This window comes from Eumetopias jubatus, unplaced genomic scaffold (genome assembly GCF_037043125.1).
Source record: "Eumetopias jubatus isolate StellerSeaLion01/CBP00866 unplaced genomic scaffold, mEumJub1_p1.0 scaffold_7, whole genome shotgun sequence".
Classification (NCBI taxonomy): domain Eukaryota; kingdom Metazoa; phylum Chordata; class Mammalia; order Carnivora; family Otariidae; genus Eumetopias; species Eumetopias jubatus.
Window position 1 is genome coordinate 113,891,181 of NW_028274813.1, and position 27,116 is coordinate 113,918,296.

Here is a 27,116-nt window from a genome sequence, read left to right on the forward strand (position 1 = left end):
ATTCAGGAAGTGGACTCCAGAGAGAGACGTGTTCTGCCCTAGAAAACCCCACCACCCTGCCTTTGACCTAATTGCTGTTTGGTGGCTGCAGTGGGGAGGGGCTGGTGTGCCTATTTGGAGCTGAGGTTGGGGCTGGCTTCCTGCCTTCCAGGCCAGGGGTGTGTGGGCACTCCCCGCATGCCCTTGGACCGCTGAGGGTAGAGGTTACCTTTGAGGGGCACCAGTAAGCCTGCTGGCTGGGACCACAGCTTCCAGGCCTCCAAGAGCCTTTATTTCTATAGCACTTAATCTAGCAACCCTTTGGGATACGTTGCCTTAGGGCAATAAAGGAAATCTACCTCAAACGGTAGCATCACAGACCAACCTCTGACAGGTTTGAGGGTTGGCGGATGGGGAGGGCCTGGATCATTGAAATCCAGAGACAATCCCAAAGTTGCACTTACGTGGTTTCCAACGTCCCTCCTTGTGTCCGCGTTGCCCTTTCTTTCCCTCAGCAACCTGCTAATGAGTAGTGAGGCTCTCCAATTTTAATAGAAACTGCTACCATTTACTGAGTGCTTACTGTATGCAAGACCTTGTGCTGGGCACTTTAAGAGAGACAGCTGCCCAGCAGACCTGCTACACAATGCTGGTTCTCGAAGTCCACAGGAGTAGAGAGGTTGATAGGACTCTACCCAATACCTCAGCAAACAGCTGTGGCTCCTCAGAGTGGGCCTGAGGAGCTTGTTGGCTGGAAGGAGAGATGTCCCCCATGGTTGTGGGTCAGCTAGAGGCTCCATCCCTGGGGTCCACCACTCCATCACTGCAATCCTGCATCCCTGTTGCCCATTTTGAGTGGGGGCCTGGATGAATGGGCTGGCGCTGTGGCTGAAGAGCCGAGGTGTCCCCTGAGCCCCTGAGGTTGGAGTAAAGAGGAGAGGGCAGTTGGCGTCAGGCTGTACCCACCTGGCCCCAACTGCAGGGGGAGGGGAGTGGCAGCAACAGCTCGCCCCACCAAGAGTCAAAACTCTGAAAGTGGTCAGCATCGAAGTTAGAAGTATTTCTCAGAGAAGATGCCAGTCTCTCTCTCTCTCTCTCTTTTTTTTTTAAGGATTTTATTTATTTGACACAGAGATCACAAGTTGGGGTGGGGGTGGGCAGAGGGAGAGGGAGAAGCAGGCTCCTGGCTGAGCAGGGAGCTCGATCCCAGGACTCTGGGATCATGACCTGAGCCAAAGGCAGACACTTAACCAACTGAGCCACCCAGGCGCCCATCTCATTATTTTTATCAAATTCTGGAAGTTTCACAAAATTGAACATTTGGGTCTGAAATTCACACTCTTGTTCGGCAGCCTGGAGCCTCTCTGGGCTGCTGTGGCTACTGCTGGGTGAGAGGTGCATGTCTCCAAGCCAGGGCCCACCCCCACACTGGCTGTGTCTAGCTCTTCTGTGACCCTCAGATTTCTCCCCACTGCCTCAGGGCAAGGCCCTGACTCCTGGGCAGTACACATCTTGGCCTTCTGTGAGCTGGCCCCTCCTACCTTTCCAGCTCCACCCCTATTACACGTCCCCATGCAAGGCTCCCCATCTTCTTGCCAGACTGGACAGCCTTGACAAAGCCCTGTTGCTTCTTACCTTTGCACTTGCTGTCACTTCACCCGGCTGACTCCAGTTCCTATGGCTGACTCCGACTCATGCCTCTGACATACCTGGGTGCCACCTCTTCTGGAAAGCCTTCCCTGGCTGACTCAGGCTAGATCAGGTGGTCCTTGCCCAGGTTCCCATTGTGCCCCCTCTTATTTATTATAACAGAATTGCAATTGTCTGTTTACTTTGTAAACAGGGATCTCCTGGAGGGCAGGAGTTGTCCTGTCCTCACAAAGCCTGGTATGTCATTCCAAGCTTGTACTGACAAAAAAAGGTGTGTGTGTATGTGGTGGAGAGAGGAGGGGCAGTCCTGCTCCTTTCTGAGCAAGACACACAACCTCGGAGCCATAAAAGCAAAGACTGATAAATTTGCCTACAGAAAAATAAACAATTCCGCCTAGCAATAGCCCAAAGGCACAGTCAGAGACAAACATAAATGGGAAATTATCTGCAGCTCATATAACAAAGGACTAATTCCCCTAATATATAAAGAGCTATACATTGATTCAAAAAAGACCAAGAATACAAAAGGTGAGCAGAGGATAAAGAAAATGGAGTTGACATGTTTATGTGCATGCGCACGCGTGCACACACACACACACACACACACTCCACATGGCTCTTAAACATAAAAAGCTACTCAACCACATTCATGGGGAGAGTGACACAAAGCAAACTGCACCTCAGCGGAGGTTTTTGTCTGTTAGCTCGGTGGGGGCAAGGGTACGGGCACCTGCTACCTGGACAGCAGGACTGCAGGTTTGATACAACCTCGCTGGAGAACGATCTGGAAATATCTATCAAAATTATGTATGTACTTTACCCTTTCACACAGCAATTCTACTTCCAGGGATTCGTCCCACAGATACACTCGCATAGAGGACATTATGTCTGAATAAGGCTGTTCATTGCGGCATTGTACGTGCTGGTAAAAGGCTGGGAACACCCTCGCTATGTCACAACCAGGGACTGGTTGCATCAGTTAGGGTCGCTCCTACACCCGGACACTACGCAGCCACAAGATGAGCGTGAGGAAGCCCTTTAGGTGCCCGTGTGGGATGCAGTCTGAGATAACGCTGCTGAACAGAAAATGCGAGACACAGAACAATGTCTATTGCATGCTAGCTTGTGTGCAAAACGAGTGAGGGGCGGAAAAGAGGATGTGTTCCCATTGGCTTGTAGGTGCATCGAATACCTATTGAAAAATAAACAAGAAACCAGTCCATTGTTTGCCACTTGGCAGCAGAACTGGGTGGTTGAGAAAGGTGGGAGACCAACTTCATTTTAAGTTGTGAGGCAGATGAGTATAGTATCTACCACAATGGCAGTAAATACACACATTTTAAAAAAGGTTCCTTCTGTCCTTTATCCAGAAGTTCCTAAAAATGACCTGGCAGAGAACATGCAAAAGTCTTGGCAGGGGCATCTGGAGATTTCCATCAAGGCCTTTGGAGTGGAAATGGGTCTGTTTTTCTTGTCATGAGCTAATAGAGGAGGAGGACTTTTGAGTACCCCTGGGTGCTACTTAGAAGCCTTTGAGGCCCCTGATCTCAAGCAGCTTACGGTCTTATGGGAAGAAGACTCAAGGCCTTAAAACAATCAAATGACTGTGAGAATCAAGTGTGAGACTGTGTGGTACAGACTCAGTGCATGGCTCAGAATTGAGAATAGTAAGGGTGGGCCTGTTGGCGCAGAGCTCACACCGATGCTTCCTGGAGGACCAGGGAAGTGAAAAGTGGATGGGAAGGCTGAAGATGTGCTACCCTGTGCTTGATGTGGGACACCTGGGTAGGAACTAGACCCTGGAGGGGCTAGGGACCTGGGGAGCTTCTGCAGGGGAGCGAGGTGAGCGTGGAGTGTGGTAGAGGTCAGCTCTGTGGTTCTCGGGACAGATTGGACTATTGAGACGCTGGAGTTGGGTAGAAAGCCAGATGCTAAGCGGGGGAAGTGAGGCTGTGCTGAAGGCCTTGGCCAGACCTGTGGTTCTGGAGAAGAAGGGAGTGCAAAAGTGAGTGACGATGTGACGAAAACCCAGCATGATTAGAAAGCGTAAGAACCACTGTCCTGTGGCTAGAGGGTGGGGGGCCGGGGGGGGGCACTTAGTGACAATTGTGTGTGTGTTGCTGCAAGATTTATTAACAGTCCCCAGTGCCACCCACTAGAAAGAATTCTGCTTTGCTTACCACAGTTTTTTTCTCTCAGGATTGTTTAGTCTGCCTTCATGGTTCCTGGGCATTCTGTGGTGTGGAAGTAGAAAAAACAGACTGAGCTAACGGAACTGGGGAGATGGGAAGAAAGGGGAAGGGAGTCTTACTTTTTGTATTGTGTCTCCTTTGTGTGGTAAATTCTGGTCCTGGGCGAAGGGGGAGAGAAATTAAAGCAAGGAGCAGAGAGACTCGATGACCTCCATAATGAAGAGCTGAGAGAGGCCTGAGTGGGGCGGGGGAAGGGGGTGCAGCAGAGCCAGGCGGGTGGGCCAGGAGTTGGGGTACAGTCTGGGAGTTGGCTTCACAGTCTTTGAGCTGCTGGGGGTTCAAAAGATGGAGGTGGGGGCTAAAGGGGTGCTTGAGGAATGTTGCTGAGGGTTGTGAGTTGGACACACGTTAAGGTTCTTCAAGAGCCCCAAGTAAGGATTGGGGTTCCTTTTAAATTCCTTGGCAGCGTGTGCTTCTCTGAGTGTGACTGTGCAGGACCGAGCCCCCCGGAGCCCTAATGACATTCGGGTTACGTACCTGGCTTAGGTGCTCCCTGTACCGCTACATGTCCTCGATCCCATTCCACCCTCCTGACGCCACAGCTGGGCGATGGAGTCAGCTAGTATATCTAATCCGTCTCGCAGATGGGAAAGTGAGGGTCCGCCTGCCCGGGAGCCACCTCCATGCTGGCTTTGCCCCAGAACCAGAGCTCCACCCTCATGAGCATTTACTGCGCTGGGGTCCTCTGAAACGCTCCGTCTCCCACACATCGCGACTACCACCAGATACCTGTTTCTTTTAGTCCCAGTTTAGCAGCTGCCTCATTACCTTTTTCGTCCCATAGCTTCCTTCATACATACATTGCGGTTTCTAGGGCAGCACAAAAATCTGAAATGTCACGCAAATGCCTCTGAACAAAGAGGCCTGGAATCCGATCCCAGTGACTGACACGTTGTTTACACCAAGAGCTTCCTGATGGAACCAAATCTACAATAGTGAAGGCAGGTTTGGTACTACCTGGGGCAAGGCAAGGATCGGGCCAGAAGAACTGCCAGTTGTCTAATAGCAAAGGAATGTCAGGAGTGGGTGGGTGTGAGGGCAAGAGGCACAGGAGATCGGGACTTTGGGGCCTTTGGAGGACATGCTGCTAATCCAGCTATGATCTGAGAGCATGTTTCTCCCTTGCTGCAACTGGCTGGTCTCATGGTGGCTTTATCTGCTGAAGTTACATGGTTACCCTTTGCCTGTTGACCCAGATAGCAGGTCCCCTGGGATTGGAGGCCCAACAAACTCCCTTTTGGGCCTCTGGATTCCTGGAAAAGCGGGGAGAGTTCAAAGGTGCCGTCACTGCCTGTGGCTGAGGGCTGAGGGTTTCCGGCTGTAGCAGTGGGCTTGGAAGCAACCAGCACGGGCATACATGCAGGGAGGAGAGGCTGGGGTGCCCCCCAGAGCCTGCAGTGGAGTTTGGGAGTGGAGGTGAAGATCATTTCTTGCTCTCCAGAAAAAGCACAGCTTGGCAGCTCATATGTTACCTGCAACTTCTAAAAATCACTCTCTCGTTAGGGGAGAAGTTGAGCTCCGGACCTCCACTCTTGGGAAATTGGCATGATGGGAACCGGGGAGAGAAGGCCCTAGAAGGGAACTCATGCTTCTACCCAGCACCTGGGGTATGCTTTGCCTACCTTATTTCCTTCTCCTCACCATCCTTCAGGGTAGGCATTGCTATCCCATTAAAATCAAGAACCTGAGGCTCAGAGAGACCTACAAACCAAGACCAGGCCTCTTGGAGGGGAGAGCAGAAATGGGAGGTGCTCCTCGTAGAGGATGGGCCTGCATTGAGAATAAGAAGAGGGGCAGGTAAGCTGACCATGTATTTTGTCATCCAGAGTGAGCACTTCTGAGAGTAAAAAGGGGCAATAAACACATCAGGACCACAGGCATCAACTGGGACTGACCTGGGTAAACCAGGGTGCGTGGTCACCCTACACGCAGAGGAGCAGAGGGGAGTACTGCTCAGAAGTAACCACCCCCATTTATACTGTAACCCTCATGGCAATCCCTAAGGTGGCTATTATCCCCATTGGGCAAATGAGCACACTGAGGCTTGACTTCTTCAAGGACCCACGGCTTTGAAGTGGGAAAGCACGGGTCGGCTCCAAGCCCTTGCTGCCTCTCAGGCCCAGAGCCTTTGGAGGATGACCAGAGGACGAGACCAGCTGGAGAAACAGCAGGTGAATGAGGGTCTGGTGGGGGGCTGGGACGGGGTGGAGGCCCCAAAGCCGCCTTCAGCATTCCCTGATCGTCCTGGACCTCCAGGGGGACAGTGGCCAAGGCAGGGAATTTCTGGGGGAAAAAGTCTTCACCGAGTTGCCCCATTTCTATGATTGGTGAACAGGAACACTGAGAAATCTCCCGGCATGCCTCCTGGAGCCAGGACTGGCCCCTCAGGGCTACAGATCCTGCCAGGGCTCCAGCTCTGTCCTTCTGGGACTCCCGGAGAGACTGTGGTGGTCTGGGATGCAGGAAATCTCTAGGTTACGGGCAGAAGGTGGGCCAGATCATGCGTGGGTGGAGGGTTTGTGAGCCTCCCGGTTAGTTCCTCCTATATTCACCAGCCCGGCTGGCCTTCCAGGAGTGGGTCAGCAGCAGACATGGAGGGCCCGGTGCAAAGGTCAGATGGCCTTTGCGGGCCCCTCGGCATATTGCATCACAGGTGGGTGGGCAGGGTTGGCCGCGGGTCATCCAGGTGGGCCAAACGCACCATCTGGTAGCACCCACGCCTAGGCAGGGTGCAGGCTGGCAGGGCTGACAAGGGAAGGGAAGTCCTTTCCCTTAGGGAGGACCAGTCTGTCTGGGGTGCCTCACACAAGTGCAATGCCTGAGGCCTCTGCAAGCCAATGTTGTGTCATCAAAGGCTGATCGTGTTTCTTCATTCATTTAAAATTAAAGAAAAAAAATGAATAGACTTTACTTTTTAGGTTCACAGCAAAATTGAGTAGAAAGTATAGTGAGTTCCCGGATACCCGAACCCCAACACATGCACAGCCTCCTCCTATTCGTTCATCTCTCAAACTCTGTGTCCAGACACTGTCCTGGACCAAGACCCAGCCCGGACCTCAAGGCACTTCCGGTTTCGTGAAGTAGACAGACAGCAGACAGACCACCCAGGGAGAGGGTAAGGGGTGGGGATAAGTAATCCAAGGGTGGCAAGGGGACTCTGCAGGACAACCCACCTGGCCTGCAGGGGCGCTCTGACGAATGAGCTCTGTAAGGAGGCTCTCCGCGGGCTTAGTTCTAAGAGAGGGGTAAGCATTAGCAAAGAGGGCAGGGAGGGCAGGGGTGGGGTGCAGTGTGTGCAGAGGCCTGGGGCCAGCTGGCACACCTGACCCAGGCTCTGGGGTTGCCTTTGAGGTTGGGTGTGGTAGGTGGAGGCAGGGGGAATCCCATCCTGAGGGCCTAAAAGTAAGGGGTTTGGTTTGAGAAGAAAGGGTCCCGGCGGGGTGGGAGCAGGCAGGAGGGGCTTACTGGTATGGGGGGGCAGCAACGACCCTTGAAAGAGTCTGTGAAAACTCAGCTACTGGACTGTGCAACTTGTGGCTTTAAATGTGTTCTGAAGATGTTTCAGGGGTTCCCAGTGATGCCTCAAGTGCCAGCCCCTTGAGGGCAGAGTCATCCTTCTGATGGCTCATGGGCCGAGGCCCCCTTCCCTTCTGCCCAGAAAGAGCCTTGACCAACAGTCTCATCTCCCAGAGAAGCAGGTAAGACCCACCAGGCACAAGTCTGGATCATGTCAGTTTTTCCCCGTTTGTTTATCCCTGGTGGTGGTTCTAGGAAAGGGGCATGAGAAAAAGGAAAACCTCTTTCTAACAGAGTGAGCCAACAAGGCAGCAGAGGGCAAGGACTTGGACCCCTCTCCCCAGCAAGCCTGAGGCACAGCCAGAGTTGCCTGGCCCCCAGAGTCCCCTGCCAGGGGCATCGGCCAGGCCCACAGTAGGTGAGGGTGCCCCGTGCAGCCAGGGCTCCGCCTCTGCTTGCTTGGTCAGCAAATGGAGACAGTCCGGTGTGCCCTTTCCCTGTGCTTCTGAAAGAGAGGTGAGGATGAAGGGGCTCTGAGGCCATCTGAGAGCGAAGATGGTCCTGAACCAGAGTAGAGAATTCCCAGAACAATTCTCCCCACGAGGGCAGCCTCTTCCCTGCCGCCCCTGCTTCGGGCCTGCAGCAGAGGACCTCTGCACGGGGCATGAGGACGTACCTGTGGGAGGTCCAAGGCTGTGAACACACCCCTCTCACCAGCATCCTGGCAAGGAGACTCATGTTCTGAGCATCGTGTGTCAGTTTCTTTGCGTCGATGACTATTTCATCTGTCATCCTCCTGGTGAGTAAACTGAGGCTCAGACGTGAAGTGACTCACCAAAGGCATAATCTGGTCAGTGGCCGTGCTGGAATACAGGCCCAGGTCTCCCTGTGTCTAAAGCCCACCCTCTACCTTGCATCCTCTTGCTCCATCTGGGCAGGATGGAGTGGCACGGCAACGGAGGGGCTCGGCCTGATCAAATAAAATAACACCGTGCCTCATTCATTCATTTGCCTCATCCCTCTTTATTGTACCTACACCTCCTGCCAGGCCCTGTGCTCGGTGTTGGGGATGGGCTACTGTGAGGAGCAGAAGCAGGTATGCTCCCTGCCCTCAGGGGCTAGCTATCTAGTGGGAGAGACAGACCTTTATCAGATAAGGAAGAGGAAACACTCTGATAAGCACCATGAAAGAAAAGTACAGAATGCTACGAGAGTGGTAACCACAGGGCCTAATTTCGGGAGGGTGGAAGGGGGGGTTTCAGGGAAGACTTCCTGGAGGAAACGAGCAGAAGAAAAATGAATGACCAGTAGTTAGCTGGGAAGGTGAACCAGAACATTCCAGGCCAAAGTTATTGCATGTGCAGAGGTAGGAAGGAGAGGGCTAGCTGGGAAACTGAAAGAAGGGCCATGAATAGGGCAGAGGGTAGTGGGTAAAGGTGGATAGGATGGGTGGAGGCCAGGGTCAGGGCGCAGGGGCACAGCAAGTAGCTGTGGGAAACTGAGGCAGGTGCCTGTGAAATGAGAGCTTCCTCTCTTTGCTGTGAGCTAAATGAGAACACAAAACAAATCATGTAGCTTCCCCAAAAGTTTGGGCTGCATTAATAGTGGCATAGCATGCACATCAAAGGAGGTGATTGTTCCTCTTTTTGGCCCAGACTGCACCTGAAGGGTTGTGATCCTTTCAGAGCCCTCGCTGTCCAATACCTGCAGGAAAAGAGCCAGCACACTGAACAGGTGCACAAAAACGGCTGGATGTGCAGAGAAAAGCAGCCCCAGGGGACAGGAGAGTGTGCTAGACCACCAAATTATCTCCCTGAGACAAAGTTCAACCCCACAGAGAGAAAAACATCTTGGCACTTAGGGTTTATGAAAAATGGAGTGAGCTACTGTGAGGCACTCAGCCTCCTGTTCTGGGGGATCAGAGATGTGGAGAGGGACCCTGCTTAGCTTAATGGGTGGCCTAGATTCAGTTCTTAGCACTGATTCTGCACATACTGTCTGCCCTCTCCCTTCCACCTCTGAGTTGGAGACCCACCACACATGTCCCCAGAACCCAGGGTCTTGGGCCAAGATGTTGGTGGGCTGACCTTAGCTAGCCTCGGGTGGGCTCTGGGTTTGTTTTGTTTAGATTGCTTTGGGGAAACCAGGCCCTGGGGATGGTGGTGGTCCTAGGCCTGTGGGCTGGCTGCTGGTTGCTACCTGAAGTCGTTTCCCAGGGCACCTCTTCCAGAATCCTGAATATTTTCTGGCACCTTGGACATTCCAGCTGTCTGTCATGTGGTCCCCACTCAATCAGAATCTAAGAGAAGCCAACAAATCCCTCCCCTGCTTCCCCACCAACTGTGTGCATACTGAGACTTCCCAGAACTCCCTGTTTCCCTAAAGAGAGGGCTGCTGTGGCTCTCCTACCCCAGAACTCTCACTCTTGATCCCCTCTGTCTCTGACTTTCTGTTAGTTCCCAGGCCTTGGTCTTCTTTCTTGACAGGAGCTCCAACCTATGCCCTTAGCTCCTTCCCATTGCCACCACAGCCTCCAGACCTGTTCTTCCCCATGGCCCTGCCACCTGCCTTCTCTTCCCCACTTGGCCTGTCTACTCTCTGCTGAGTTCTGGGGTTGGGACCAATTGCAATTTTTTGTAATTGAAGTATATATGTCTTAAGTGTACAGCTTGATGATTGTTGCATGTGCATACACCTGTGTAACTACCACCCACATCAAGCTAGAGAACACTTCCGGGTCCATCCTTTTAAAATAGATCCATCCTCTAAGCTCCTACTGCATTATTATTGGACACTTGGCAAGTGTTGCCTTTTATTCCAACTAACTGGAGGACAGGAATGCATCCTATTTACTGTTTTTGCCTCATCCTGCCTGGCCTAGCACAGAGCAGTGCCCATAGGAGGTGCCCCTTGAGGCCCATTAGATGGACAGTTGTAGAGTTTGCCAAATATGTCTCAGACTATGTGCCCAATTGTCCCTCAGAAATGTGGGAGAGGTGACAGAGATAAAGGATGGGGTCACTAGAGTGCAGGAGAATCCCTGAGCACTGAGTATGCTGGTTCTGTTCAGCTGACCTGCCACCCCCTGGATGATGTGTACAGGTGTGGAGGCACACATTCACAACAGAGGGCTCAGGTGTGTGGAACTCCTTGTATGCAATGCCCTTCCCGGAGGGCACTGGCTATAGTATGGAGCTAGTCAAGCTCCCAACCTGGGCCCAGAGAACTGGTTTGAGCCCTCACCATGCCTGGTTCAGAGAGCTGAAGTAATAGGGCCAGACCCAACTCAGAGGAGACTTTGAATGCCTGGTGCAGAATGCCCTGAGGGAGGTCAGAGGGCACAGATTCTCACTTGGAGGCCACGACCACCCCTGCTCGCTGCCCTTCCCTGGGAGAGCCTGTCCCTTCCCTCCTCTTAGTTCATAACCTTGCTTGGGAGCCTGGACCCACAAGAAAATAGAACCTTGAAGTCTGGGCTTGAGCAGCAAAATGGGAACAGCAGGAAGGAGTTGGAGGGAAGTGGGGAGGCAGGGCGGCATGTGTATGTGGTACATGAAGTCCAACAGCTGTCCTGGAGAACCGTGTCTCCAGGCTGTTGAGACTTGAAGATGTGCTCTTTGTTATAACTCTCCAGTTCTTTGGGGAGCAGAGAGGGACCTCTTTTCTGGGGTCCAGACACCAATTGTCATTGAGGGTCTTCCCCTTGGGTGGGCTCTGTTCCAATTTCCTCTCATCTTTTTGACTGTAGTAAATACAGGTCTCACATAAGGCTGAGGGACACTGGGTGAATCTTGGCTTTTACATCATATCTGTTACTTCAGGGCTCAGTGCAGGGCTTGCATCCCAGGTCCACCTGACACCAAAATTTGTCTTATTAACCACTCTGCTTAAGGCAGCATGATGGCAAAGTCTTTTTTTTTTTTTTAAGATTTTATTTATTTATTTATTTGAGAGAGCAAGAATGAGGGAGAGAGAGCACATGAGAGGGGGGAGGGTCAGAGGGAGAAGCAGACTCCCCGCTGAGCAGGGAGCCCGACGTGGGACTCGATCCTGGGACTCCAGGATCATGACCTGAGCAGAAGGCAGTCGCTCAACCAACTGAGCCACCCAGACGCCCCATGATGGTAAAGTCTTATTATCAGGGATGGCCTGTCCCTCCATAATTGGTAGAGGTGTGATCATGAGCATATGTTAGATAGGAAAAGAGGGAGAAAAGGAGGAGAAGAGCAAATCAGTGCTCAGTGCAGATGATAAGGATTGACTAAAGGACCTTAGATCAATTTATGAATGGGAAAGCCTGGGACCTGCAAGGGTGTATTATTATCCTTATTTTACTAAAAGAGAAACCGATGCTCATGGGATTTACTCAATCAGTGTCAAGAAGCAGGAAGATGTAGAGGTGTGACTAACTGCAAAACTAGCTTTCTCTCCTCCATGGAAAGTGATCTTCAGGTGCCATGAACATACCTTCAGGTTGGGATGTCTAGCTCCAAAACAAAGAGCCAATCTCCAGACATTTGAGGGGAGCTTTCAACATGTAAGAAAGGCCAAAACAACAGAAAAAAGGAACTCAGAAACAAAGATGCTGCAAAGAGCAGAAGAAAACCTCAAAGAAACTATCATTGATAATCTCAGAGAGACTGGAAGAAATATTGCATCCTGAGGTGGTGCAGTCGGTTAAGTGTCTGACTCTGGGTTTCGGCTCAGGTCATGATCTCAGGGTCCTGGGATCGAGCCCCGCGTCAGGCTCTGCACTCAGCTTGGAGTCTGCTTGAGATTCTCTCTCTCCCTCTCCCTCTGCCCCTCCCACTTTTGCTGTCTCTCTCTCTCTTCTAAAATAAATAAATACAATCTTTAAAAAAAATATTGCATCCTGAAACAAGAACAAGATGCCACAAAAGGGGAACAGAGAACAAGTAAGTGATAAAAAAGATAGTCAAGGAAATCTTTCAGAAAGTTAAACAGAAAGAAACAGAGATAGATAATAGAATATAAGAGATAAGAAAATTAGATCAATCTGAGATTGACCATCTGACTGATTCTATTTCCTGAAAGAGAGGACAGAAACAACTGTTGGGGTGGGGGAAGATATATATATCTTATATGTAGAGATAGATACCAAATATCTATATTTATATACCATCAAAACCCACAATAAACATTTTCGGATTGAGTCCACTGACTCTCCAGCACAATAAATGAAAACAAAACAAAGCCAAACCTCTCACCAATCTTAGAACACCAGGATTTAAGAAATCTTAGGGACATGATTTCTGGAATGGTGACAAGCACTCTGCAGATCCTCTCCCTGATAAAACAACCATAACTGATGAAACTTAATTAAAAAATTAAATTCTCTAGAAACTATCTTAAAGGCATACAGCAAAAAAGAAACATTTATTCAAGAAAACCTACTAAAACTTGGTAAGAAGTGTAAGAGACTGGCATTTGAGTTATGACTTGCTTCCTTCCTCTCCCCTTCTAGTTCATTGTAAGAGAAGGTCCATCCTAAGCAGGAACAGCCAAGAACACAGTGTTCTTGTTACCCTTGGCTCCCAGTTGAGGGCTACTGTATCTCCCTGGGGGTGACAGACCACCAGCATTTCTATTTACCTCACACCTGTGTTGCAGAAGTTTTATTCCAGAAAAGAGTAGCTGAGAGGACTGGGACTTTCTTCCTCAACACATCCCCAACTCATAGGGTGGAACATTTACCCCAAGGATGGCAGGCTGAGAATATGGAGGCCCTGATCTTCACCCTGGTTCACTCATAGAATGGGGTTTCCACAATAGGAGAGGTCAGTTTAGAAAACCAGAGGCTACTGCACCAACCCAGTACCCTTATAAAGTAGGGGTGTTACGCCAAGACACACACTTCAGAGCAGTGGCATAGAGGTTTTGTAGAGGGAGGGAGGAAGGCCTTAAGAACAGAACTCTGATTCTCTCCCCAAGGGAACTGACTTTATTTGGAATAGAGTGTGGGGAAATTCAAGCCTGCGGGTGCTGCCAAAAACAATGGAGATATTGGTGGTAAGCAATAAAGAGAAAGCTGGTAGCTCCATGAGAAAAACAAACTATTTAACCAGCTAGAAGTTTGCCAGAGAGAAGCAAGGAAAGAGACCCTTGAGAAGAGCCCTTCCGGGTTCAGAACAAATCTCAAATCTCTACCCTTAAAGATTGCCCCTGCAAAGGGGCTTAATTTAATTGGATTAGACTATGAAGCAATTTATGCCATAAGGCATTGTTGAAAACAATAGAGTAATCAGTCAGCAATTAGTGGAGACTAATGGCTAGGTGTGATACCAATAGAGACAGCTTAACAGAAAAGTCAAGGAAAGAGACTAAGAAAGCCCTCTTAAAACCACTGTCATCCCAAGGTGACAGTGCGCATGCCCAAGGCTGTGCCTTTTAGGAGTGACATCAGACCATGCACACTGCAAAAGAAATATTTTTCAAAATAATCCAGCCAAATCATAAATAAATAAACAAGCAAACTGCAAGAGGAAACTGTGTTGGAGTCGAAGCTAGTATCCAGTTGCTGCAATATATTATCTAAAATGTTAATATATTTTTATATTACAAATATATCATACATTTATGTTACTATATAGTAAATAAAAAATAAAGTACAGTTTTCAACAAAAATTATGAGACATCCAAAGAAACAGCAAAGTGTGACCAATACACAAGAAAAAAAGAGCAAACAACAAAGCTGCCTCTTAGAGGGTCCAATGTCAGACATAGCACACAAAGACTTCACAGGAGTCATTATAAATTATGTTCAAAGAACCAAAGGAAACCATGTATACAGAAGTAAAAGAAGGTATGATGACAATACCTCATCAAATAGATAATATCAATAAAGAAATAGACATTTTAAGAAAGGACCAAATGGAAATTCTGAAGTTGAAAAACATAAGAACTGAAATGAAAAATCCATTAGAGAGGCTCAATAGTAGATTTGAGCTGGCAGAAGAAAGAATCAGCAAACTTGAAGATAGATTGATAGAGAACATGCAATCTGAAATAGAGAAAAAAGGCTTAAGAAAAACAAACATAGCTTTAGAGAAAAGTGGGATACTGTTAAGTGCAACAACATAAGCATAATAGGAGTATTAGAAAGAGGAGAAAAAGAACAGAACATGAAAAATATTTGAAGAAATAGGACTTCCCAAATTTGATGAAAAACATTAATCTACACATCTAAGATGCTTAATGAATTCCAAGTAGGATAAACATGAAGAGATCCACACACATCCATTGTAGTAACTTTTTGAAAGTTAAGAACAAAGAAAATCTTGAAAACAGCAAGAGAAAAATAACTTGTCATGTCCAAGGAAACCCTAATAAAAATAACAGCTGCCTTCTCAACAGAAACAATAGAGGCCAGAAGGCAGAGGTATGACATATTCAAAATGCTAAAAGAAAAAAAAAAAAAAGACCTGTTAACCAAGAATTTTATATTCAGCAAAACTAGCTTTCAAAAATGAAAGTGAAATAAAGACATTCCCAAATAAGAATTGAGAGAATTTGTTGCTAACAGACCTATCTTATAAGATATACTAAAGGAAGTTCTTTCAGCCCAAAAACAAGTGAACCCAGAAAGTAATTTGAAACCATATGAAAAATCGGAGTGCTGGTAAAGGTAATTATATAATTGTAAAGGACAGCCTAAATGTATATTTCTTCTTTCTTCTCTTAAATGATTTAAAAACAATTGTATAGAACAATATGTCTATGATTGTATTGTTGGGTCTATAACATATAGAAATGAAAAAAATTTGACAATAACAGCAGAAAGGAGGTGGGTGGAAACAAAGCTGTACTGGAGTAAGAAAATGACAACAGGTTGTAACTTGGATCCACAGGAACAAATGAAGAGATCAAAATTGGTAAATAACAAACTCTATAAATATATACTTGTTCTCCTTCTCTCAGCTTCTTTAAAAGACATACAAATATATAAATGTAATAATCTCAACAATGTAGTGATGAATTTGTAACTACGTAGACATTTTTAAACACATAATTTACAAACATATTAACATATACATAACAACAATATATATAATATATAATAGCACAAGGAAAGGAGAACAAAGCTGTATAGGAGTAGTGTTCTTATATCTCACTGTAATTAAGGTAGAACAAATTTGAAATAGATTCTGATAAGTTAAGATGTATATGAAGATCCTAGAGCAACTACTCAGAAAGTAACTAAAAATATAGTAAAAATATAGTGAAAATGATTAAAGAAATTAAAATGTTACAATAGAAAGTATTCATTTATGTAAAACAAAGTATTAAAGGAGGAAGAGAGAAATAAAAATGATGTTAAATGTATAGAAAACAAAAAGTAAAATACTAGACATAAATCCAACTATGTCAATACTACACTAAATGTGTCAGCTATAATCAAAATTCTAAAAAAGTCATTGAATTGTATATCTAAAAAGGCATTAAACTGATTTTTGAAAAATTACACTAACTGTGAGTGAATTACACAATCGGATCAAAAGGCAGAGATGATCATACTGGTCTAAAAAAGCAAGCTCCACCGAACTCTATTCTGTCTATAAGAGACACACTTCAGAATCAAAGGTACTAACAGATTGAAAGTAAAAATATAGATAAAGATCCCATGTAAAACAACAGCAAACAGCGGGAGTGGCCATGCTAATAGACAAAATAGACTTCAAAACAAAACATGTAACTAGATATTTTATAGTGATAAAAGGGCCAATCCATCAGGAAAACATAACAGTTACAAACATATATGCACCTGGAAACAGAGCACCAACATACATTAAGCAAACACTAACAGAATCGAAGGGATAAATAGACAACTCAGCAATAATAGTTGGAGACTTCAATATCCCACTCTATAATGGGTAGAACAATTAGGCAGAAGATCAACAAGGAAATAAGAGTTGAACAACATTATAAACTCCATAGATCTAACAGATGTTTAGGGAACTGTCCACCAAACAGCAGAATATATATTCTTCTCAAATGCATATGGAACATTCTCTGATATAAACCATATGCTAGGCCATAAAACAAGCCTCAATAATTGTAAAAAGATTAAAATCATAAAATGTGTGTTCTCTGACCATGATAGAATACAATTGGAAATCAATGGCAGAAAGAAATTTGAGCATTTCACAAATATGTGGAAAATAAGAACATACTCCTGAAAAACCCCCCTATGAACCAAATAAGAAATCACAAGGGAAATTAGAAAATTCTTTAACGTGAATAAAAATGAAGACATAACTATCAAAACTGGGATTCAGCTAGGCAATTCTTCAAAGAGAAATTTATAGCTTTAAATGCCTATGTTAACAAGAGGGGCATCTAGGTGGCTCAGTCAATTAAGCATCCGACTCTTGATTTCAGCTCAGGTCATGATCTCAGGGTCATGAGTTCAAGCCCCAGACCAGCTCCACACTGAGTGTGGAGCCTGCTTAAGATTCTCTCTCTCCTCCCCACCTCCCCTACCACCCCTTACCCCTGTGCACTCTCTCTCTAAAAATAAATAAAAACAAACAACAAAAAAGATCACAAATCCATAACCTCACTTTCTACTTTAAAACACTAGAAAAAGGAGAACAAACTAAACATAAAGAGAACAGATGGAAGGAAATAATATAGAGTGGAAATTAATGGAATAAAGAGTAGAAAAACAAAGAGAAAACCAATGAAATAAAAAGTCAGTTCTTTGAAAAGACCAACATAATTGAACAAACTTTTAGCTAGCCTGACCTACATATTGTATGTAGAAAGAATACTCAAAATTCTAAAATCAGGTATAAAAGAGAAAACATCAGTACTGGCCTTGGAAACATAAAAAGGATTATAAGTGAATATTATGAACAACTGTATGCCAATAAATTAGATAACTTAGATGAAATGGAAAAACTATCAGAAAGACAAAAATGACTGAAACTGATTCAAGAAGAAATAGAAAATATGAATAGATTTGAATCAATAATTTTAAAACTTCCCACAAGAAGAGCCCAGGCCCAGATTTCACTGATGTATTCTACCAAGCATTTGAAGAAGAATTAACACCAGTTTTTCACAAACTCTTACAAAAAATAGAAGAGGGAAAACTTCCTAACTCATTGTATGAAGCCAGTCTTACCCTGATACCAAAACCAAGGACATTATGAGAAAATAAAATTACAAACTAATATCTCTTTGAATACAGATGCAAAAAATCAACATCAAAATACTAGCAAACTAAATCTAGAAACACGGAAAGAGTCTAGATTCTTTTGTAGATTCTTTAAAAAAAAAATCTAGAAACACCATGACCAAGTGGAATTTTTCCTGGAATGCAAGATTTGCTCAACATATAAAAAACAACAAAATACACCATATTAATAGAATAAAGAACAAAAACCACACAATCATTTCAATAGATGCAGAAAAAACATTTGACAAAATCCAACACCCTTTCATGATTAAAAAAACAGTAAACTGGGAGAGGGAACTGCCTCAACCCGATTTAGGGCATCTATGAATGCTAACATCATACTTAATGGTAAATGTCTGAAAACTTTCCCTTATGATCAGGAACAAAACAAGGATGTTCACTCTCAGCACTTCTATTCAACATGGTACTGAAGGTTTTCCCAGGGCAATTAGCCAAGAAAATGAAATATAAGACACTGAAATTGGAAAGGAATTTCTATTTGCAGAGGACATGATCTTGAATATTGAAAATTCTAAGGAATCCACCAAAAAACTGCTAGAACTAATAAACAAGTTCAGTAAGTTTGCAGAGTATTATAACAATACACAAAAATCAACCGTCTTTTTACACATTAACAATGAAAAATGTAAAAGTGAAATTAAGAAAACAATTTTATTTACTATAGCATTAAAAAGAGTAAAATATTTAGGAGTCTCTTTCCACCATCTTTCTGTGTTGCTATAATGGTGTGCATGAATGTCCTGGCAGATGCTCTCAAGAGCATTAACAATGCTGAAAAGAGAGGCAAACGCCGGATTCTTATTAGGCCGTGCTCCAAAGTCATCATCTGGTTTCTAACTGTGATGATGAAGCATGGTTACATTGGCAAATTTAGAAATCACTGATGATCACAGAGCAAGGGAAGATTGTTGTGAACCTCACGGGCAGGTTAAACAAGGTTTCTAGCTTTCATATTTACAAGGAGACTGACATCCTGTGGTCCAACATAGATGAGGGGAAAACAGGCCCAGAAATGAGCTGTGGTTAGTGGCAGGGGCCAGATTGATTGTGTGGAGTGATCAGACCCAGATCTGATGTACAACTGAAAGATCTAGAAAAATGGCAGAATAATTTGCTCCTGGCCCTCCAGTTTGGTTTCATTGTATTGACAACCTCAGCTTGCATCATGGACCATGAAGAAGCAAGACGAAAATACACAGGAGGGAAAATCCTGGGATTCTTTTTCTAGGGATGTAATACATATGTGTAAATAAAATGCCTCAATGGACCAAAAAAAAAATATTTAGGAGTACATTTTTATTTTTATTATTATTATTTTTAAAGATTTTATTTATTTATTTGAGAGAGAGACACAGCGAGAGAGGGAACACAAGCAGGGGGAGAGGGAGAGGGAGAAGCAGGCTTCCCGTGGAGCAGGGAACCCGATGCTGGGCTCAGGGCTCGATCCCAGGACCCTGGGATCATGACCTGAGCCAAAGGCAGACGCTTAATGACTGAGCCACCCAGGCCCCCCTATTTTTATTATTATTTTTTAAGATTTTAAAAATTTATTTATTTTAAAGAGAGAGAGAGTGGGTGGAGGAGCAAAGGGAGAGGGATAAGCAGACTCTGTCCTGAGTGTGGAGTCCAGTGTAGGGCTTGGTCCCACAACCCTGAGATCATAACCTGAGCAGAAATTAGGATTCAGGGCGCCTGGGTGGCTCAGTCGTTAAGCGTCTGCCTTCGGCTCAGGTCATGATCCCAGGGTCCTGGGATCGAGTCCCACATCGGGCTCCCCGCTCCGCGGGAAGCCTGCTTCTCCCTCTCCAGCTCCCCCTGCTTGTGTTCCTGCTCTCGCTGTGTCTCTCTCTGTCAAATAAATAAAATCTTAAAAAAAAAAAAGAAATTATGAGTCAGATGCCTATCCGACTGAACCACTCAGGCACCTCTTTAAGAGTAAATTTTTAAAAAGAAGTGCAGATTGTATACTCTGAAAACGCAAACATTGCTGAAAGAAATTAAAGATGATCTTAGGAGTGCCTGGCTGGTTCAGTCAGTGGAGTGTGCAACTCTTAATCTCCGGGTTGTGAGTTTGAGCCCCATGTTCAGTGTAGAGATTAATTAAAAATAAAATCTTAAAAAAAAAAATAAAGATGACCTAAATAAATAGAAAAACATCTTGTGTTTGTGAATTCAAAGACTTAATATTAATTAAGATAGCAATATTCCCCAAACTGATCTTCAGGTTTAATACAGTTGGCAACTTTGAAGAAATTGACAAGTTCATTATAAAATTCATATGGAAATTCAAGGAATCCAGAGTGGCCAAATCATCTTGAAAAAGGAGCAAGCTTGGAAGAATCACATTTCCTGATTTCAAAACTTACCACAAGTCAATGGTAATCAAGATAATGTGGTACTGACACAAGAATAGACATATGGATAAATGCAATAGAATTGAGAGTCCAGTAATAAATCCATATGTCCAGGATTTTCCAAAGGGGTGCCAAGAGCAATCAATGGGGAAAGAATAGTCTTTTCAACAAATGGTTCTGAGAATCTGGGTATCCACACATGAAGAATGGAGCTGAATCCTTATCTCAAACCCTATACAAAAATTAACTCAAAATGGGTCAAAGACCTAAATATAAGAGCTAAAACTAAAAAACCTGTAGCAGAAAATATAAGGTAAATCTTCATGACCACGAATTTGGTATTGTTAGATATGACACTAAAAACATGAGCAACAAAACAAAAAATATATATTTTAGACCATCAAAATTAAATCCTTTTTGCTTCGAAGGGCCATTTTCTGTTGGTTTCAGTCTATCAGTAGTGATACTATTGACTAGAAAGGCCCAAGGCACTTACCTGAGCCGATACTACTGTACTGACCCTCCCATAGACATTTTTCCATCTGGAGCCAGTGTTGAGGCTGGACTGGCCTTTGTGGGTCTTATGATATTGAGATGTACCTCAGCAATAACGATCAGAGAACTTTGAAAAAAACAAGGTTTATAACTTACAGGTTTTTGAGGGTACATGGCCTCCCTGAAGGTCACACAGCAAGGCTGCAGGTAGAGAGAGAAAGAGAGAGAGAGAGAGAGAGAGAATGTGCAGAACTGGGGTTCTGCCCTTGGGGTTGAGAGTGGGTGCCTAGGGTTTCATGGGTTCACTTTTTTTCCTTTAATTTTTTAAAACTTTATTTTTTTGACACAGAGAGAGAGGGAGAGAGAGAGCACAAGCAGGGGGAGCAGCAGGCAGAGGGAGAGGGAGAAGCAGGCTCCCCTCAGAGCAGGGAACTTGATGAGGGCTCAATCCCAGGACCCCGGGATCATGACCCAAGCCAAAGGCAGCCCTTTAATGGACTGAGCCACCCAGGTGTCCCTACTCAGGACTTTCTGAAAGGGAAACTTCACAGGTAGGGGTGCCCTGGCTCCTTATCTAGTTGTTTTTTGTTTTTGTTTTTTAAGATTTTACTAATTTATTTGAGAGAGAGAGTGTGTGCGTGAGCATGCACACAAGCAGGGAGAGGGGCAGAGGGAGAAACAGGCTCCCCGCTGGGAAGGGAGCCCAACTCCAGGCTTGATTCCAGGTCCCTGGGATCATGACCTGAGCAGAAGGCAGATGTTTAATTGACAGAGCCCCCCAGGCGCCTCTCCATATCTAGTTGTTTAGCTAGTAGCTGCATCATACCGCTGGCAATGTGTTTATTCAAGATGGATGTCTTTGAAATGGATGCCTCAGCCATCGAAAGCTTAATGTCATAGAATTATATTACAATAAAAAAAAGCTTAATATCAGGCATTTATGCTACAAGGACACTATATTAATTTTCCAGGGCTGCTATAAAAAAAGTATCTCAAACTAGGTGGCTTAAAACAAGAGAAATTTATCGTCTTGTGGTTCTGGAGTCTGGAAGTCTAAAATCAAGGTGTTGACAGAGCCATTCCCTCTGAAACCTATAGAAGAGAATCCTTCCTTGTCATTTCCTAGCTTCTAGTTGTCAATCTTTTGCATTCCTTGGCTTGCAACTGCAGAATTCCAATCTCTGCCTCTGTCATAACCTGGTATTCTCTGGCATCACAGTGACTGGTAATGGATATAGTGTGTATCTTTGGATTCCATGTATGTCTTTACATCATCTTATAAGGACACCACTCATATTGGATTAAGGCCCACTCTATTCCAGTCTGATCTTGGCTTAACTAATTACATCTACCATGACTCTTTCCAAATAAGGTCACCACATTCTGAGATGCTGGGGGGTTAGGATTTCAACATATCTTTTTGGGAACACAATTTAACCCATAACATAAACTGTCAAGAAAGTGAAAAGATAGTCTATAGAATGGGACAAAGTACTTAAAAGGTATGTATCTAATAAGGGACGTGTATCTAGAATATATAAAGAACTCTTTCAACCCAATAATAAAAAGACAAATTTAATCCAGTTAAAAATGAGCAAATGATACGAATAGACATTTCTCCAAATAAGATATACAAATAGCCAATAAGTGCATGAAGACATGCTCAACATCACTAACCATTAGGAAAATGCAAATCAAGGGGTGCCTGGGTGGCTCAGTCGTTAAACATCTGCCTTCGGCTTGGGTCGTGATCCCAGAGTCTTGGGATCAAGCCCCGCATCGGGCTCCCTGCTCCGCTGGAAGCCTGCTTCTCCCTCTCCCACTCCCCCTGCTTGTGTTCCTGCTCTCACTGTCTCTCTCTCTGTCAAATAAATAAATAAAATCTTAAAAATAAAAAGGAAAATGCAAATCAAAACCACAATGAGATACCACTTCATATCCACTATAATAAAAAGGACAAGTATTGGCAATGCTTTTGGAGAAATTTGAACCCTCATATATTGCTGCTGAGAATGTAAAATTACACACTTGCTTTGAAAAACAGTTTGGCTGCTCCTCCAAAGGTGAAACATAGAGTTACCACATATGACAGCAATTTTACTCCTAGGTATATGCCCAAGAGCAATGAAAACATATGTCCACATAAAAACTTGTACAAGAATGCTCATAGCAGCTCTATTTATAATAGTCAAAAAGTTAAAAAACCCAGTTCATCAAATGACAGATGGGTAAATAAAATGTGATATATCCATACAATACAATATTATTCAGCCACAAAATGGAATGAAGTACCAATACATAATACATGGTGAATGAACCTTGAAAACGTGCTAAGTGAAAGTAACCAGTCACAAAAAACCACATATTATATGATTTCATTTATATATATGTCCAGAATAGACAAATCTATATATAGAGAAAGTAGATTAGAGGTTACCTAAGGTTGAGTGATTTGGGGGGAGGTGGAAAGTGACTGGTAAATAGATACAGTTTCTTTTTTTTAATTGTTATGTTAATCACCATATATTACATCATTTGTTTTTGATGTTTTGTTCCATGAGTCATTGTTTGTGCATAACACCCAGTGCTCCACGCAGAACGTGCCCTCTTTAATACCCATCACCAGGCTAACCCATCCCCCCACGCTCCTCCCCTCTAGAACCCTCAGTTTGTTTTTCAGAGTCCATCATCTCTCATGGTTCGTCTCCCCCTCTGACTTACTCCCCTTCATTCTTCCTCTCCTGCTATCTTCTTCTTTTTCTTTTTTTCTTAAAATATGTTGCGTTATTTGTTTCAGAAGTACAGATCTGTGATTCAACAGTCTTGCACAATTCACAGCGCTCACCGTAGCACATACCCTCCCCAATGTCTATCACCCAGCCACCCCATCCCTTCCACCCTCAACCACTCCAGTAACACTCAGTTTGTTCCTGAGATTAAGAATTCCTCATATCAGTGAGGTCATATGATACATGTCTTTCTCTGATTGACTTATTTCGCTAAGCATAACACCCTCCAGTTCCATCCACGTCGTTGCAAATGGCAAGATCTCATTCCTTTTGATGGCTGCATAATATTCCATTGTGTATATATACCACTGCTTCTTTATCTATTCATCTGTCGATGGACATCTTGGCTCTTTCCACAGTTTGGCTATTGTGGACATTTCTGCTATAAACATTGGGGTGCACGTACCCCTTCGGGTCCCTACATTTGTATCTTTGGGGTAAATACCCAGTAGTGCAATTGCTGGATCGAATGGTAGCTCTAATTTCAACTGTTTGAGGAACCTCCATACTGTTTTCCAGAGTGGTTGCACCAGCTTGCATTCCCACCAACAGTGTAGGAGGGTTCCTCTTTCTCCATATCCCCGCCAACATCTGTCGTTCCCTGACTTGTTAATTTTAGCCATTCTGACTGGTGTGAGGTGGTATCTCATTGAGGTTTTGATTTGGATTTCCCTGATGCCGAGCGATGTTGAGCACTTTTTCATGTGCCTGTTGGCCATTTGGATGTCTTCTTTGGAAAAATGTCTGTTCATGTCTTCTGCCCATTTCTTGATTGGATTAGTTGTTCTTTGGGTGTTGAGTTTGATAAGTTCTTTATAGATTTTGGATACTAGCCCTTTATCTGATATGTCATTTGCAAATATTGTCTCCCATTCTGTCCGTTGTCTTTTGGTTTTGTGGACTGTTTCTTTTGCTGTGCAAAAGCTTTTGATCTTGATGAAATCCCAATAGTTCATTTTTGCCCTTGCTTCCCTTGCCTTTGGCGATGTTTCTAGGAAGAAGTTGCTGCGGCTGAGGTCGAAGAGGTTGCTACCTGTGTTCTCCTTTAGGATTTTGATGGACTCCTGTCTCACGTTTAGGTCTTTCAACCATTTGGAGTCTATTTTTGTGTGTGGTGTAAGGAAATGGTCCAGTTTCATTCTTCTGCATGTGGCTGTCCAATTTTCCCAGCACCATTTGTTGAAGAGACTGTCTTTTTTCCATTGGACATTCTTTCCTGCTTTGTCAAAGATGTGTTGACCATAGAGTTGAGGGTCCATTTCTGGGCTCTTGGTTCTGTTCCATTGATCTATGTGTCTGTTTTTGTGCCAGTACCATCCTGTCTTGATGATGACAGCTTTGTAATAGAGCTGGAAGTCCGGAATTGTGATGCCGCCAGCTTTGCTTTTCTTTTTCAACATTCCTCTGGCTATTCGGGGTCTCTTCTGGTTCCATACAAATTTTAGGATTATTTGTTCCATTTCTTTGAAAAAAGTGGATGGTATTTTGATGGGGATTGCATTGAATGTGTAGATTGCTCTAGGTAGCATTGACATCTTCACAATGTTGGTTCTCCCAACCCATGAGCATGGAACGTTTTTCCATTTCTTTGTGTCTTCTTCAATTTCTTTCCTGAGTATTTTATAGTTTTCTGAGTACAGATCCTTTGCCTCTTTGGTTAAATTTATTCCTAGGTATCTTATGGTTTTGGGTGCTGTTGTGAATGGGATAGACTCCTTGATTTGTCTTTCTTCTGTCTTGTTGTTGGTGTATAGGAATGCCACTGATTTCTGTGCATTGATTTTATAGCCTGCTACTTGACTGAATTCCTGTATGAGTTCTAGCAGTTTTGGGGTGGAGTCTTTTGGGTTTTCCACATACAGTATCATATCATCTGCAAAGAGTGAGAGTTTGACTTCCTCTTTGCCGATTTGGATGCCTTTGATTTCTTTTTGTTGTCTGATTGCTGTGGCTAGGACTTCTAATACTATGTTGAATAACAGTGGTGAGAGTGGACATCCCTGCCGCGTTCCTGACCTTAGGGGAAAAGCTCTCAGCTTTTCCCCATTGAGAATGATATTCGCTGTAGGTTTTTCGTAGATGGCTTTTATGATATTGAGGTATGTACCCTCTATCCCTATACTCTGAAGAGTTTTGATCAAGAAAGGATGCTGTACTTTGTCAAATGCTTTTTCTGCATCTATTGAGAGGATCATATGATTCTTGTTCTTTCTTTTGTTAATGTATTGTATCACGTTGATTGATTTGCGGATGTTGAACCAGCCTTGCAGCCCAGGGATAAATCCCACTTGGTTGTGGTGAATAATCCTTTTAATGTACTGTTGGATCCTATTGGCTATTATTTTGGTGAGAATTTTTGCATCCATGTTCATCAAGGATATTGGTCTGTAATTCTCCTTTTTGATGGGGTCTTTGTCTGGTTTTGGGATCAAGGTAATGGTGGCCTCATAAAATGAATTTGGAAGTTTTCCTTCCATTTCTATTTTCTGGAACAGTTTCAGGAGAATAGGGATTAATTCTTCTTTAAATGTCTGATAGAATTCCCCTGGGAAGCCATCTGGCCCTGGGCTTTTATTTGTTGGGAGATTTTTGATGACTGCTTCAATTTCCTTAGGGGTTATAGGTCTGTTCAGGTTTTCTATTTCTTCCTGGTTCAATTTTGGTAGTTGATACATCTCTAGGAATGCACCCATTTCTTCCAGGTTATCTAATTTGCTGGCATAGAGTTGCTCATAATATGTTCTTATAATTGTTTGTATTTCTTTGGTGTTGGTTGTGATCTCTCTTTCATTCATGATTTTGTTGATTTGGGTCATTTCTCTTTTCTTTTTGATCAGTCTGGCCAGGGGTTTATCAATCTTGTTAATTCTTTCAAAGAACCAGCTCCTAGTTTCATGGATCTGTTCTACTGTTCTTTTGGTTTCTAGTTCATTGATTTCTGCTCTGATCTTTATTATTTCTCTTCTCCTGCTGGGTTTAGGCTTTATTTGCTGTTCTTTCTCTAGGTCCTTTAGGTGTAGGGTTAGGTTGTGTATTTGAGACCTTTCTTGTTTCTTGAGAAAGGCTTGTATTGCTATATACTTTCCTCTCAGGACTGCCTTTGCTGTATCCCAAAGATTTTGGACAGTTGTGTTTTCATTTTCATTGATTTCCATGAATTTTTTAATTCTTCTTTAATTTCCTGGTTGACCCATTCATTCTTTAGTAGGATGCTCTTTAGCCTCCATGTATTTGAGTTCTTTCCGACTTTCTTCTTGTGATTGAGTTCTAGTTTCAAAGCATTGTGGTCTGAAAATATGCAGGGAATGATCCCAATCTTTTGGTACCGGTTGAGACCTGATTTGTGACCTAGGATGTGATCAATTCTGGAGAATGTTCCATGGGCACTAGAGAAGAATGTGTATTCCGTTGCTTTGGGATGGAATGTTCTGAATATGTCTGTGAAGTCCATTTGGTCCAGTGTGTCATTTAAAGTCTTTATTTCCTTGTTGATCTTTTGCTTAGATGATCTGTCCATTTCAGTCAGGGGGGTGTTAAAGTCCCCCACTATTATTGTACTGTTGTCAATGTGTTTCTTTGCTTTTGTTATTAATTGCCTTATATAATTGGCTGCTCCCATGTTCGGGGCATAGATATTTACAATTGTTAGATCTTCTTGTTGGATGGACCCTTTAAGTAGGATATAGTGTCCTTCCTCATCTCTTATTACAGTCTTTGTTTTAAAATCTAGTTTGTCTGATATAAGGATTGCCACCACAGCTTTCTTTTGGTGTCCATTAGCATGGTAAATTGTTTTCCACCCCCTCACTTTCAATCTGGGGGTGTCTTTGGGTCTAAAATGAGTCTCTTGCAGACAGCA

General features: G+C 44.1%; 1 pseudogene; it reads left to right on the forward strand.

Moving 5' to 3' along the window:
* The first annotated feature begins 6,472 nt into the window (after nt 1–6,472).
* LOC148163965 (small ribosomal subunit protein uS8-like) lies at nt 6,473–18,857 on the forward strand (annotated as a pseudogene).
* Nucleotides 18,858–27,116: the final 8,259 nt, after the last annotated feature.